The 13,404-nt window shown below is 29.4% G+C and overlaps 1 protein-coding gene across 1 annotated transcript in view; it reads right to left on the minus strand.

Annotated features, from left to right (window-relative positions):
• Nucleotides 1-6,927, minus strand: part of LOC107445161 (uncharacterized) — a 51,767-nt gene extending 44,840 nt beyond the window's left edge. The window contains exon 1 of the mRNA XM_016059504.4: nucleotides 6,727-6,927. The gene's annotated coding sequence lies outside the window, so the exon portion shown is untranslated. The remainder of the gene's footprint in view (nucleotides 1-6,726) is intronic.
• Between the last annotated feature and the right edge of the window lie 6,477 nt (nucleotides 6,928-13,404).

Genomic DNA, 13,404 nt, shown 5'->3' on the forward strand with positions numbered 1-13,404 from the left:
TATATATATATTCTATCCAAAATTCATATTATAAATTCATATAAATAAAATCATATAAATTCATATTCAATATATATATATATATATATCCAAAATTCTCGAATTGTCTCAAAGACGACAGAACGTCTAGGATTCCAGAATCATCGTAAGACCTCGTGAATGACAGATAGTCTCGAAAACTATACTGGCAGGACAGAAAGGAACCAGTCCGTAACAGTATCACGTGAATTTGATTTCAAAAGTACAACTCTATTATAGTAAATGTTTTTTCAGTATTCTGAGAAATACCGTCAGAAAAAAAAGTAGGCATAAGGCAGATAAAAATATATAGTTTTAAAAAATAAAGCTCGCATAATTTCTACTAAAATTTTTATTTTTGCCATTTTGTCTGAGCTCAAGGGGGGTGTTTAAACCCCTAAACCCCTCCCTTGCGTACGCCACTGCTTCCCTCAGTCACTTTAGTGATTAAACTGTAGCCAAATTATTTAAAATTTGATATCAATAAGTTGGGGTTGGCTTTGTTTTTGGCTATACTACCTATTGATAACTCGCCAATTTAGATCCCTACCCATGCTCCTAAGTGTTCGTTAGTAATTATTCATTCACTGGTAATTTTAAATAATTCGCGTTAGGACTGGGGGTCGGATTCCCGAGGGCCCCTCAGTCCGACTGTTTATAGTTACAATTCTCATATAAAAATTAACATTTTCGTCTCCATTAGAGGAGATGCTTGCTATTTTATTTTTATTATATTTGGTCATATTTTGATCCTTTTAGAAATATTCCCTAAACAAAACAATTTTGCTTGGTGTGTTTCGGCATTAATCCCTCTTTCACTACTACCAACGCAATGTAAAACAGAAAAATCACCACTATTACAACCAATTCTTCCATAAAACTGGATAAATGTCTGCATAAGATAGTTATTGCGAGAGCATTTTTGTTTCCGCCTTATAAAACATGTATGTATTTAAAGTCCTTTACCTGGGTCAAAGATATGATTTCAGGGCTCCAATGCACTACTAAAACTACTAAACTCCCTTTTTTTTACCATTCTAAAATTTTTTTTATTGTTACTTAAAATGGAATAAGAGTTTATTAGTAGGAAAGTGTAAGAATTAGATAGAGAGCAAGTGCAATAAAATTACTATACGATTTGCTTTTAATTATATTTGATTTTTGTTGTGTTGAAATTGATCATTTAAAAATTTAGAAAGAATAATTCAGAAAGTGTACATGTTTCTGAATACATACGGGCATCAACAATCTAATACTTTATCTGCAATGTTTCCTAAATTGTTTCCATGCTCTCTTTCCAATTTCGAAATCTATGGTAAAAAAAATAAGGAAGAGCTTGCTAGTTGCGTAATAATCCAAGCAATAGAACCCCAAAATGTACAAATAGGCGGAATTTTTTATTTTTTGAACACTTATGTTTTTTAGAGTACTGAACACGAATTCGCATTTTGCGACGAAATTTTTTTTCTGGGAAATATGCTTTTATTCCCTAGGAAAAACCTTGAAAAATCCAGTTTTTTTTATATGTAATCGTTTTATGAAAGTTTCTGATGGCATAATTGAAAACGAGGGAATATGAGTTTTTTCTTTGATTTTGTATTTATCCCAAGAAACAAAAATATTCACCCCCCTCCGCCGGGTATTCCATCTCATAAAATCAAAATACGTAAAGGGCATTTCTTGGTTAATATTTATTAATGTTTTTTTTTTTTTTTCAATTTTTGACAATCTAAAATTAGATTATGACCCAAAACATTTCGATGCGAATAAGGTTTCACACGAAACAAAAATAATAATCTAACAAAGGAAGAAAAAAAATATAAAAGTTTTATTTACCAAGTTTAATACAAAAACTACTTTTGTCTGATAATAATAATGTGCAAGCTACCTTAGGTTGGTGGCTACAATAATTATCAACATGTTGTCCTCTGCTATTAAGTTTTCAAGGGCATTCAAGCTAATATCATTGCTATCTCCCTTTCTATTTCGCACGTTTCTTTAATACGAAAACAATGATACATGGGTTCGTCATTTTGTAAAGCAACTATCATTCTTTCCCTAACATCCTTTATTTGGGAAATCAATGGGAAAATCAAATGTGTACCTACTCTGTAATCAAATGTGCAGTTTCTTTTCTTTTCGTTATGCACCTTTGTTTTATTTTATTTATTTATTTTTTTTTACTGAAAATCAGGAATAATATGGAAAACAGTAAGAAAGGCAAAAAGTAAAAATAAAATATTATAATCCAAATAAACTTGACTTACAATATACAGAATTTAATTAGTTTATAATTCTATTGCTTAGCAACGATCGGTTCTGAAAATTTTAATGCAATGACTCAGAATTTTGCTTTTTCGTTAACGATCTTGAATTATGTATTTTTTTTATAGATAAAATTTTTGAATAATATTATTCTTATCGAACTGAAAAATAATGGACATTCACCCTAAGAAAATAAATCTGAATGTGTAATCACCATAGAGGAAAAAATATTATTAGAAATTTAAAAAAATTATTAGAAACTATGGAAAAAAAATTATTAGAAACTAACCGCCTGGGCGACCAGCTTGTTCGCCTACACCAGTGTTTCCCAAAGTGTGGTGCGCGTACCCCGAGAGGTACGGGAACAGTTTAGTGTGGGTACGCGTTCTTATGCGAAATATCTTGCAACAAACGAAAATTTCAAAAATTTTAATTTGAAAGCAAAGATTTCAAATTTACGATTACGTATTTTTCTATTGGCTATTTTTTTGCAGAGTTAACAGCTAATAATTAGCGGTGTCAACAGCCAGTTGTGATTTTTAACTATTGTGCAGTTTTTTTACAGTAATAAATACATAAATTTTTTTATTAGTGGTACACAGCGTTACGAAACATGTAGAAAGGGTACACAAAAGTCATAAGTTTGGAAAACACTGGGTTATTCTAACTCACTGCTCCGTCTTTCCACATAGATTCGGCTGCATCCGGCAACATTGGTATTTTAGAAACAAATTAAAGAGATTAAGTAAAAATTGTTCTCGGACTAGCCGTATCTCGGTTTTCTCTTTGTGTTTGAAGTGTTGCTTTATCACCCTAATACAAGAGAGACTAATTCAGAAGGTTAGCAAAGATTCTATTCACCATAACTGTTCTATTTTTCATCCAGACTGTTGCCATCCAACATATAAGAAATAATTTATAACCACCTTGCTTAATCGATTCATTATCGATTAAGAATAATACTACATGTTCATCGCTTCACGATGCCACTCTAATTCTGCTGTCTTCGAGAGCATTTACATTTGAGTTGATATATTTATAAAGAGAGAAAGTAGTGCTAGTTTAGATTTAAAACTATTAATTCCTACATTAGTGTTCCTTGATTTAATGTTTACACCAAACAAACACGGTTTATCAGCGATGATATTTAATGAGACCTATTCTCTGCCACTGTCTGAAACACGTTTTTAGTCTAAAAGATCGAAAAGGATCTATTCAATTTGAATGGAAGCAAGCGATAATTTAAAGAAATATCGAAAAATGATAATCTCGAGAAATATCGACAAACGATAATATCGCGAGTAAAGCCTGCTGTATGAAGGAGTCGGAAGGAAATCTTTTCCTACAACACCCTTTCACAGTAAAGGTTGGTGGCGATTAAGTTGTTGAGCACCTTGGTTGAGCTCTGTTTTGTTAAGCGCTATTTCTCTTGGGGGAGGTGGCTGTAAAATGGATGTATTGATTGGAGGATAATTTGCTACGAAATATTTTGACCAAAACAAATAAAAGTGCAGAAGAAAGAAAGAAACTAAATGATTACAATTACCGTCACTCACAAAAGTACCAAAGTGGTTGAGAGAATTGAACCCTACCGAAGAGCGAATGGTGACTCTCCGTACCCCTTTCATGCAAATACTAGAACTGGGTGTTGATCACCAGTTAGAGATAAGCCGATCCTTTGTTAGCGTAACCAATAATTTGCACCAGGGCTCGAAAAAACTCAGAAATTTTACCCGTCCCCGAGGACAGCTTGTCCAACAATGTACCCGTCCTCCTTTGAAGCTAACCCGTAGCTTCTAAATAAATAAAAATATAATTTCCTCTTATTTATTACAAACATTTATATAAATTGCACAATGAATTAGTAGTTACTTGGATTACATTATACAGTAATAAAAGAAATACTAGGTTACTAATAGTAACCTAGTATGTACTTCTTTTATGAAATAATTTAGGCGACAAAGGTCAAGTTATCTGGAATGTTAATTTATTCGAGGGTACTGCGTTTTTTAAATGAATCAAATATGACGTTTGCCAGTTCCACAATTAAGCCAATGATTTACATAGGTTTCTGCACAGAAATCTGAAAGGGGTTTTCCATTTAGGTAGATGTTTATAATTGCGTTTAACGCTTCTTGCTTAAGACCAGTACGTAATGTGTTTTTTGTAAGTTCATTGCTGAAAAGCTCCTTTCAACCGCTGCAGTTTTCCCAGTCAGAGAAAACATCAATTCCACCATGCACAGTATGTTGCTATATTTCTAGATTAGAGAGTCATTTTAGAAGTGAGGGGCTAGACTCTTGTAAGATAACAAAAATTGAAAATGTATCACGAGCATTAACGGGAAAATGGCCGTCCGCGCGGACGTCGGATTCGAAAAATTCGTTGTCCGCGGGCAATTTTTGACCGTCGAGGACGGGCGGACGGGCTGTTTTTCGAGCCCTGACTTGCACACACTGTTATCCATGCAATATAAATGATTCATTCACTATTCATGAAAAATTGAAAAAAAGCCTAGCTTTCAAATCATATTTCATGTATGAACTTGTGAATCCGAAACGGGAGTATGATGTAGCTTACAATCTCCTTCAAACACCATTGTACCAATCCGATTTTGGAACCTCCTTATAATTTCATAAAAACAGATATTTGACAGTTATTATTTTCTTATATATCTTATAAAAGCTTATCAATAGCGAATTAAAATAGTTTCATCAAAACCTGCCACTGAAAGAACTGAGTTTCAGTTCTTTAAGAGTGTTTTACTTTCTTCGCGAAATTATGGGTCAAATAACCCAGAGGAACGCTAAGGATTTTTCCTTTTCTTATAATTTCGTTTAATTTTCCGTCTGGTTTTGGGTTAGATTTAGCATTTCACCTTTTCGTTGTTAATGTTTAACATTGTGTATAACATTATAACACAAACATTAAACAAACATATAAAACAAACAAAACACACATAAATATTATAATGTTTGAGTGTTGGCACAACATAATGCATACTTACCAACATTAGAGGTTTGTGCGAAATATTTCTTTTAGAACTAATGCAGAAGTTTTTAAATCTTGTAGAGTTAATGTAGTTTTTATGTAACTTTCATCAGATTTTCGAAACGTACTCATTTTTTTTTATCTGACCTTATGAATGTATGTTTAAATTATATATATACGGTGGTTTGCAAATATCTTATAATTCTAATTTGTTAAAATATTCAGAAATTTGACTTTGATACCAACAAGAAATTTTTTTTTTTAAATGACATTACCGAAATGCCTTAGTTGGAAGATATGCTTAACGCTACTAAACTCTGCGTTCAAAGAATTATTCTCTTTCTACCAAATATAAAATTGAATTAAATGTAAAAGAAAATATTTTTTCTAAAAGTATAATTATAATTGTACATGTTTAAAATTAAAAATTTCAAGTTCATGAGGAATTTCTTTACAGTTTTGAATATCCTGAAAACGCAGGCAGTATATAATTAAATTTCAAGTTGATAATAATTTTTTTTAAGGAAACAATATTTAATTCAATAGTGTTTGACATAATACTTTATACAAGGTCTTATTAAAATATTATTTTGAAAATACTAGCAACAGTTTTTGAATAATTTCGAAATGATAATGATTTTAAACTAAACTGAAATATTGATGAAAAATAATCAATTTTTCTGATAGATCAGAACTGTATTTACGGTTAACAAAAAGTTTCCAATTTCAAACCGTCGCTAAGCTACAAAAAAGTAACTAAAATATGACAATAAACAAAAATATAACGAACAATGTGAAGAAAAATCGAAAGTAAATAAACAGAAGCATTTATACAAATTTTAATAGTTTATCAGAGTATGTTTTAATCGGTAACATTTTCAATTTATTCTTAAAATAGTACTTTTAATGAAATAGTATTCTCTAGTCAAATAAAAAAAATACTTAATAAATTTACTCAACAAAAAATATTGTTTTTAAAAAATATTAAAAACTTTTAGATAATTTCTAACCAGTAACTTTTTTTCTTTACAAATTACGATTTTAAAATATAAATAATTAAAAATCATTCACAGAAATGATTGATTTTGAAATTTGAAAATCAAAACTAAAATATGCTTGCAATGTATTTACTGGTGATTACTTTTAAATGATTTTGAATCATGAACTCCTTTCTTTACAATATAAGATTTGGCAATACGAAATAAAATTCGAAATTATAATTAAATATAATTTAATTAAAAAATTAAATGCAAAAAAAGGTTTAAATTACACTTACAATGTGAAACAATTCATATTCGGGACAACTTTCAAATATTTTCATATCCGAGTCTCTTATTACTAATAAAATAGGATTTTGCAATACTAATATTTAGAAACTATTCGTAAAAATGATTAAAAATGATTAAATGATAAATGATAATGGTAAACTATAAAAATCTAAATTATACTTACTACGTGAAACAATTCCAAATTTATAGAACTTATAAAAATGATGACCTCTTCATACACTGGAAAAAGAACCGTGGTTTTCGTAAATATTTTCAGATTAATGTGAAATACAAAATGTTTGAATTCGAAAATTCAATACAGTATTAAAATGTTAAACCTATTCAATTAAGATATGTCAGTTTGAAAGGTAATTTTTTCCCTTTCCTAATGACTTATTTTTGCACCAGGGGAAATCAAGAAATGGAAGTTAAAGTAAACTTTATCTCGCGAAAAATGGTCTCTTAACTAATTAAACCATCTGCTCGGTAAAGGCTCAAACAAAGTGCTAAAAATTTCAATATGCTCCTTATTTAAATGTGCTATTTTATTCCATTTTTTTTTTATCATTTTCATTTAGAATTTCGTTCTTTGATTAATACTTCTCTCTTCCCTCCCATAGATTGAAAAAAAATTTATTTTAAGTCTAGTCATTACAAAAAAAAAAAAAAAAAAAAAAAAAAAAAAAAAAAAAAGGAAACTTTAGAGTTACGTGTTGCATTTGACAACAAAAGAATACGTGCAAGTTTTTTTTTAACTGATGTGAATTGCACCTGTTTAAAAATTAAATAATAATAGAAAAAACATAGAAGTGTTCGTTTTATACGACTTTTACATTCTTTATTACTTTTTTGAAGAAAAAAAAGTATCTCTACTGAATAAAGTAAAATGATTTGATTAAAGTACAAATAAGAGTACGAAAATTGACAAAATTTGTGATTTATTCACGTCGTTTTACTTTATTCATATGTAGTACAAAATATAACTCACATACATAAGCATCTTTACTGTATGAAAATTACACTTCTAAAACTGAAAGGAACATGTGTTTTTGTTTTTACTTAAGTACACACACTGGTCCATGTATCGAAAACTTAATAGATCTTCTCTTGCCTAGTTTGTACTGTACAAGGGTCTGGTGGGAATATCATGATGTGAGATATATTCTATTGGTATGGAAGTGGTACCTTGGTGTTTATCAAAAATACAAAAAAAAGCCATGCAACTTCTAAACACACTGGCAAATCAAATTCATCCTAGAATGTTAAATTTTTGCTCTGAAGATGACTACTACTTCATGAAAGATAATACAACAGTATATCGTGCGAGAAGGTTACGAAATTGATTCATCAGCTCACTTATTTCCAATACTTTCCTTGGTCACCGCAAAATCCGGATTTCCATCTAATAAAAGCTGTTTTCGGACACGTTTTAAAGGCATATTCGTCAGCAATCTCCTCATCCATCTAATTAACAGGATCTTGAAGTCGATGTAGACAATGCATGATATTATTTAAGCATAAACACACTCCAGAAATTTGTAGAATTGATGTACTCAGGAAAAAGGGCTGTTGTTCTTGCAATTTGAGATCTAAGAAAATATTAATCTAAGGTTTCTAATTCATTGGCCAGTGTGCGCTACGTGTAGAACACACTACCAAGGTCCTATTTACCTGATGCAAATTGCACCTGTTGAAATCTTTAAATAAAAGAATTAAAGAAAAAAAAAACATTTTCTATGGCAGTCCTATTCTGTGATAAGTACTTTCTTAATATCGATAGAAAAATGCATTCAATACAAGTATTTTCACTGTGTAAAAATTACTCTAATATAACGCTAGTTACAGGGGCTATTTTTTACGAACATGTTGAGAACCCTTTTGTCTGTTTGTCTACGGTAAGAACTCCCCCGCCACAAAGTCAGAGGCTGCCTGCTGCTATGGAAACAAGAATAGCGCATTTCTGGGAGGGTAGCTTCTCTTCACTTTAGGGCTAACACAATAGACGGAAGAAAAATATTAAAGTTTCTATCGCTGACTCAAACGGAAACCAGTACAAAACAATGATCCCACATCTCTACTTGAAATAGTTATACCTCGTTATCATAGTCACCGCCACGGGTCCAGACGAATGGTTAGGGGAGTTCTTACTTTAGACAAACTATAGTGGTCATCTCTTCTTACTATTTGTTTTTGTTATCGTCTATCCGACATAGTTTTTATTACCGTTTAATTCTATTAAACTAAGTATTTAATGCCGTAAGTGTTACATCTTCAGTTTGGCGTAATATAGCCAAAGCGCAGGTCTTGTGTTAATAAAATTTACCCTCAAACAATAAATCAATATGAAGCATTTAAACGTTTTCTTTTGCTCCAGATTGGTCTTAAACTGTTATTAATTTTTTTGCGTCTTCTAAATTATTTGGTGCATTTCGACAGCTAATTGAGACGAAATGTTTTTGATCATGTAATTTGAAAAATTAATTATGATTTATTTTCAGGAGATTTTAAAGAAATGCGCTTTTTTACTTTAATAGTTAGGGGGTAAAAAACTGATTAATTTATTCTTTTACAATGACTAATTTATTTTCAACTGACTAATTTATTTTTTTTTTTGAATAAAAATAATTTCTTAAATAGTGTTTTAAGATTAAATGAATGGGAGGTACAAAAAATTCTTTCGGGTAAAATTTTTTCTGGAAATTTTTTATGACTAAACAGTTTAATTTTTTAGATATTATATTCTAAGATAACACGAATTGGGGAAAAACTAAAATTAGACTCGTTTTAAATTTTTTTTTATTTCATCGTTTAACGAAAAAGAGCATTCTGTTGTTTTTCACCAACATTCTGAGCTTGTAACTATGTGCCATTATCTAATTTTTGTGAATTACTCAGCAAATATTACATTTTCAGAGAGCAATTTGAATTTTGATAACCCTGACAGAAGGGATGTTATCATCAACTTTTATCAAAATATTTTTATGGATTTGGTATCCATCCTTAGAGTGTTTGTACGGGAGTTTTTCCTTTAAGTGGTTAAAATTCTTTTTGAGCTGCAGAAAAGACAGCACATATGTAACCTTAGAGAAACATTAGAGGTCAGCAGATATATAACATAAGAGCTTTTTTTTTTCTAGTATGTGTGAGGATGATTCGGTTTGTACAGTTGGAAAGTAATCACGCGAATCTCTTTTAGAGTTAGTTCTTCATACCTACCTGAAAAAGATCATAATTAATTGTTGATATGTTTGATAATAAAATAGATTTAAAACATCAATAATTACTTATTAATAAGATTAATTTCTATGAAAGTGAAAGTAAAACCAGAGAAAATATGGAAAATCGACAATGTCGATAATTTTTTAAAATTCTCAGCAAATTCATGTCATTGCCAAACTGAAAAATTAAAGAAATTTTTCAAACTGTATATACAACAAAATAAATAAATACAAAGTACACGAAGAAAATTAAGTACATTTGAATTCGCTACTAGCTTTATAGATTATGTTTCATTCTGTTTTTTCTTTTTCTTATATTTTATTTTCTGTTTTTACGTGTTATTTTTACTTATTGTGTTCTATTTCATTTTTTGTAATTTTTGTAAAAAAATTTTTTGAGTGCTCCTCACACTATTGTATTAATATATTTTGCTTTGGCTATTTGATACAATATCAGTAAGCACTCTTTTTTGTGGATATAATCGTGTGGGCTGATGAAAAGATTATATCTTTTATTTACCGGATTTTTTAAAAAAAATCTATCATTTTTTTTCTTTTTCCCAGTTGTTTGTTATATTTTATTATTATTTTTCTTTCCCCCCTTTTTTTTATAAGTCTGTAATTTTCCTTTGTTTTATCTTCATTTTGCCCCTTAGTTAATAAAATTTTAAGGTTGTAAAGGTGATCATATTTAATAAAATTTTGAACAATTTTAACTAAATTTTAAGGTTATAAAAATGAACATGGTGTCCCAACTATTGTTGTAACGCCTGTTGTATCATTTGCTTATTAAGTTATTTCATCATAGTTCAAACCAAAGATTTTAACAACAGCGTTTTACATTCACTTTCATTAGAGAAATATGCAGGCATTAGAAAATTCAGATTACAAAAGCATTTTAATTGTGTTAGAGATAAAACGTTTGTATTCAATCGAATTTTTCTAACCATTTTAATTTTTAAAATGAAAAATACTGAAGGAGGAATAAAAAAAAACGTTGATTCTAAAAGCTATGACGAAGGTTGGGCGAAAGCGCTAAAACATTTAAGAGCCTTATTGATTTCCTCTAGGGAGAGGGCTCCGCGTCTCTTTCATCCCCCCCCCCCACACATATGACGTAAACTCTTTAGGAGTTTTTAATTTAAGTTTCAGCTAGAAATATTTTATACGAGTTGAATTCAAAAGGATGGTATAGGTAAAGATTAAGAAAAGGTTTGAGCATTTCTTATAAAAATTGTTTATTTGGTATAGACCTAAATATCATTTTTTTGTTGTCACAGGATAGTATGAATATTATTTAAGAATTAGTTCTTCTTCATATGTGTGTAATAAAATAAATAAAATTATACAGGAAGTAGGCAATTAATCGTAAAATAATTTGCTAGGATAGGACCAACTGTTTAAATAATAAATAAACGGAAATTTGATTCAAATGTGCAGAAAGAGTAATTACTTGACTGATTCAGAATAGTAAATCTGAACTGAAAACATGCATTTTACTTTGATCGAATTGAATTTCTGCAAGATAAATACTGTACTGAAAGGAAGTCAATATTTAATTAATAATAATTAATGTCTCTATTATAGTATTACATTATGGTATACCATTAATGTTTCCATTATAATATTACACTCGGATATGAAATTAATGTCTCCATTAAAATATTACATTATAAAATAACATTTATGTCTTCATTATAATATTACGTTATAATATAGCTTTAATGTCTCCATAAAAATAATATGTTATGGTATAGAATTAATGTCTAAATTATAGTGCTTACGATATGGCATTAATGTCTTCATTATTGAATGACATTTTGGTATAGCATTAATGAATTTTAAATGTTTCATCATAGTATTACATTATTATATTTCCTTAATGTCAACATTATAGCATTAAATTATTATATTATATTTCACTAATTCCCCATTATAGTATAACAATACTATATTACATTATTAAATTAAATCATTGTCTTCATTATACTATTACATTATTATAGTATATTATTATATTACTAGTGGGCTGCTCCCCCTGCTCGCTAACGCTCGCCAACCCCCGAAAATTGCTATGCAATCTTATATGGTTTGCTTCGCAAACTAAGCTCGCTTCGCTCGCTACTAACTTAGGTACATTGCAAATGCACAAAATTCTAAGAATTCAAAACAATCATTCAAATCCATATAACAACTTTTTCTTTTTTTTTTAAAAAAAATACATCTTTTTAGCAAATACTAAGTCATTAAAATAAATTTAAATTCAAATAAATGACATGTAATACTTTAAACCTATTAGAAATGCGCTATAGTATAAAATCTTAAAGCGTAACAGCACGACTGAGACTCATTTTTCAATGAATAACTAATAACAATAATAAAACAAACAAATTTGTGATATAAATCAAAAATCGTTAAATAAATCCGTAATATATAAATTCGTGAAAAAAGCGCTTTCGTCGCAATACTAAAGTAGAGATCTATCGTCAAAGACTACTCACTTCTGCCTAGCTTAATAGTATGAGATTGCCGCAGCTGATAGGGTGAATTTCGGAAGAGATCACATTTGGTGAGAATTTTCTCTCTGGTTATTTTAGTTTCCGTTTTTAAAAGCGCTATATGTTGAGCTACCTCAGCTAGATTTCGCATGTGACATTTTTAGCGGCAATCATTGGTCGATTTTCTAGCGTTGCCATTCGGGGAATTGTAACGAGGCTTTTTTTGTCGCCGTGTAAGAGAAATATATATATAGATATTATTCAATTACATTAATGCCTCCATTATAGTATTGCATTATATTATAGCATTACATTTTGATACAGTATTAATGTTTCCATTATATTATTATATCCTTATATTTCATTAATGTCTCCATTATATTATTATATCATTATATTTCATTAATGTCTCCATTATATTATTATATCCTTATATTTCATTAATGTCTCCATTATATTATTATATCATTATATTTCATTAATGTCTCCATTATTTATATTTATTTAATTGAAATTCAATTCAAATAAACACAGATAATACTGTTTGGATGTTTTTTTTTCTCGAAATTATTCGGGATAGAGTTAGTGGTGTGGTATTTTTAATATTTTAGGAAAGGAAAAGGAAAAGAAGAGAAAAAGAAAGAAAAGAAAGAAGGAAGAAAGCAAAATCTTAATTAGGACTTCAGTGTGGGAGCAATACAATGCAATAAAAAAATAAAGAAAACGATGTAAAATGTTTTGATACAGGAATCGGATTTTGCCGCACTAAGATGCGATCATGATGGATCGAATGTCTAACCTTAATATTTACATAAGTAATTAGCGCAAGTAATTAGCGCAGAAAATAATATTTATGAAATCAGACTCGAAAACGCACTTTCTCTGAATAAACACACTTTTTTCTTATGGCGGAGTACAAACTTTTTGAATTTTTTTTCGACATACTTTATTTTCGACTCTTGATTTTCAAAATTTTGATTGGGGGGCGCAATCTGAAAAATATGGTCACATTAGTTTAGTCAGAAAAAATGGTCGAAAGTTATGTCATTTAATGTTAATTTCACTTTTTGGGTATTTTTCTATTATCTCGGAAGTTTTCAAAAGAATCGTAAATTTTTTTTTTGCACACAATTACAACATTTATTT

The sequence above is a fragment of the Parasteatoda tepidariorum genome, chromosome 7 (genome assembly GCF_043381705.1).
Source record: "Parasteatoda tepidariorum isolate YZ-2023 chromosome 7, CAS_Ptep_4.0, whole genome shotgun sequence".
Lineage (NCBI taxonomy): Eukaryota > Metazoa > Arthropoda > Arachnida > Araneae > Theridiidae > Parasteatoda > Parasteatoda tepidariorum.